Below are 3,643 nucleotides of genomic sequence, written 5' to 3' on the forward strand. Positions count from 1 at the left end.
TTCCTCGGGTTTTTGCCTCACTTTCCGGGCAGCTGGGGTAACTTCTGTGGTGCAAAATGGAGAGGCAGAGGAACCATCTGCTCTTCGGTATCCTGGGTCATCAGCTCGTGCCTTCTTTCTGTCTATATGGCCCTCCCCGGGTCTGGAGCAGGGAGAGCTCTGTGCATTTTCCAGCGATTTCTAACAAGCAATAAGAGCTTCCCAAGAGCTTGGGCTTTTGGAATACAAAAACCAAATAAAATTCATAGGCTCTTCTAAGGCAATGAGCACAGGCGTTTATCTGATCGTATAAAGGGAAGGCAAAGTGGCGAAACTGGAGAGCGGGGAGAGAAATTAGGTCCTGAATTGAGAAAAGAAACAAAACAGAAATGAACATGGATTTCAAGTAACTTGAATGGAGAGACTGAATTAGACATGTATATCAATAGGACCCAAGGAGTCAAGGTAAAAATTGTTCTAAAGGAGTACAGATAAATTGCTAGGACTCTGTAGAAGAACCCTGAGCAATTCACATCTTAGAAAAGTGTGAGTAAAAAGCATCTTGTTCCAGTCCATCCTGTTGAAAGATTATATTATAATCAGAGAGAGAGTAAATGCTGAACTTGTAGAAGGTGACACGGTCCTCCCTGTGAAAAACAACTATTGTTAAAATTCTTATCTTGGTTACATATAAGCCCTTCTCCTGAATGCTACAATCAGAAGTTAGCAGTTTGAAACCAATCTCCTGTAAAGCTTGATTTCTTTGTAATTTTCCAAGATGTCTTCCCATTGCTCCCTTGCTGACAGACAAGGTAAAGGAACTAAATTGTATAATTGAGCCACCTTCAAAAGGGGTACCAAGAACAACCCGAAACTACAAAATGTAGTTCCCTGTTAAGGGAATCCCCTTAACAGAAGGGCTGGCCTACATTTTAATTGTTGAGCTCTTGAAAATCCAAATCCTTCAAGCATGAAAGTAGCAACTCTGATGCCAGTCTCCAAAATGGCCCCAAATGATCCTTGTCTCCTAGTGTTCATAGCTCCTTTCACCCTGAGAAGTGCTGACCTCTGTAACCAATAGGATATTGTGGAAATGATGGGGTGTGACTTCCTGGTTCATAAAAGATATTGCAGCTTCTACCTTGCTCTCTGATCCTTTGTTTTGGGGGAAGCTAGCTGCCATGTCATGGAGACCCTCTAGATTTCTCCATAGGGCAGAATTAAGGAACTGAAGCCTCCCGCCAGCAACCACGTGCCATCTTAGAAGTGGTTTTTCCAGTCCCAGTGAGGCCTTCAGATGACTGTAGCTTTGGCTGAAAACTTGACTGCAAACTCATGAAAGACCCCTAACCTCCCATCTAAGCCATTCTGAATTCAATTCAGCAGAAATTATGTGTGACAATAAATAATTATTATTGTTTCTGGTTGCTAAGTTTTGAAGTAATTTTTTTAAATTTATTTATCAGAGGGGGGGGGGGAGAGAGCGAGCACAGGCAGACAGAAAGACAGGCAGAGGCAGAGGGAGAGGCAGGCTCCCCGCTGAGCAAGGAGCCCGATGTGGGACTCGATCCCAGGATGCTGGGATCCCCACCTGAGCTGAAGGCAGCTGCTTAACCAACTGAGCCACCCAGGCGTCCCTTGAAGTAATTTTTAAATGTAGCAATAAAAAACTATGAACTAGAAAGGCACAAATATTTAACTAATGTCCGCAAAATTTAACATCATTACAAAATTGCTTTGTAGACTAGTTGCATACATCTGTGCCGTAATTAGCAGTCAAAGAATACAGGACTTACAATGCCCATATCAATATAAAACATTGTTATTAAAATTTTCTTTTTAATTTTATAAGTAAAACATGATATTTTGATGGTTTTTGTTATTTTTAGAGTATACTTTTTCATACTTTTATTAGATATTTTTATTTTCTCTCCTGTAAGTGTTCTCACGAGAGCCCTTGGTAGATTTCCTTTTTCCCTTTAGTCTCCCTCTCTCCTGTTGTCTTTCTGCTGAGATCCTCTCCGTTTTGGCTGGCCAGGATATAACGGGGAATCACTTGGATTTCCAATTTTTAACTGGGAGGAATCCACGGCTCCTCTCCAACCCGTTTTTTCTTTTCTCCTGAAGAGTATCTCTTTGCAATGTGCCATGGATTTGTGTCACCCCTTCCAAAAAATTAATATGTTGGGACCCTAATCCCACATATGATAATATTTGGAAGTGAGGGTTGGGGAGGTAATTAAGCCATTAGAGTGGAATTCTCACGATGGGGATAGTCCCCTTTTAAAAAGAGATACCAGAGAAAGGGGCACCTGGGTGGCACTGTCCGTTGAGTGTCTGACTCTTGGTTTCATCTCAGGTCGTGATTTCAGGGTCGTGAGATCCAGCCCCACGTGGGGCTCCATGATCAGCAAGAAGTCGGCCTGACATCCTCTCCCTCACCCTCTTCCCTCCCCCACCTCTCTCATGTGTACACACCCTCTCTCTCTCTACAAAGAAGAGGGAGAGATACCAGAGAGCTTGTTTCCTCCTTCTGCTCCCCACCGTTGAATACACTAGGAGAAAGGGGCTATCTGGAAGTAAGAAGAGAACCTTCACCAAGAACCTGACTGTGCTGGCACTGTGATCTCAGAATCCAGCCCCCAAGAAAATGAGAAATAAATGTTTGTTGTCTCAGCCCCCCAGTCTATGGTAACTCACTATGGCAGCTTGAACTAAGGCACAATGGTTGACATAAGCTTTGGCTACTGAGGATTCCTGTAGAGACTCCATTTCTTCTTGGTCTTTGTAAATAAATACCTGCTTTAAGAGACTTTGTTCTTCTTCCCTTCCTCTACACCTTCCAGGTAAGTGAGCCAATTGGTGGTCAGTCACGAAGACTGTTTCCCATCTTTAGAAAGAAGCCGAACCAGGTTTTAGAATGCTTTCCCTGTAGGTCTGGAGAGCAAGGCCTGGCTTCAGAGTCGGACCTAATTTCAATCTCCTACTGATGTCTATGTGACCCCAAGGAAAGGAACCAAACTCTCTTGGTCCTATTTTCTTTGACTAATATTAGGAGGGGACGGAAGATCTGTTTTGTTATATGAAGTAAAACAACAAATGTGGATTGTTTCATGACACACGGTGGGTTCTCAGTAAGATTTGTTCCCTTTGATGTAGTTTTGAATGTAGGTGAGGTGCACAGCAGAAGGCCTAGAGTTCTTGAGATGTCAGGACCCTTGGGCAGAAAGAGCTGCACTGGGGTTGGGAGGGATGACTGGTTTTGTGCCGTGGGGTTGGGAGAGGTAAGGAGAAAGGGAGCATCCAAAAGGACTTCATAGGCTAAGGAAGACCCTCAGGATACTGAAGGACTTGCTATTATCAAGCTAAGGCTGCCCCCTTCCCCAACTAGCAAGACATTAACATTAAACTAGTTGGAAGTTTCCTGGAGAAATGCCACACATGCCATCCAGGAATGTGGCGTGGTGGTTGCAGCGGTGGGGGGGGGGGGGGGGGGTGAGGGGCGTGTCACCATGTGCTTTGTCCTTGGCTAGCCTTCTGCTCCCCTGCCACTTTCCCTTATTTCTTTTTTAAATTTTTAAAAAATATTTTTAATTTATCCATTGGAAAAAGAGAACACCCGAAAGCACAAGGAGGGTCAGAGGGAGAGGGAGAAGCAGAGTCC

This window comes from Mustela nigripes, chromosome 10, assembly GCF_022355385.1.
Source record: "Mustela nigripes isolate SB6536 chromosome 10, MUSNIG.SB6536, whole genome shotgun sequence".
Taxonomy (NCBI): Eukaryota; Metazoa; Chordata; class Mammalia; order Carnivora; family Mustelidae; genus Mustela; species Mustela nigripes.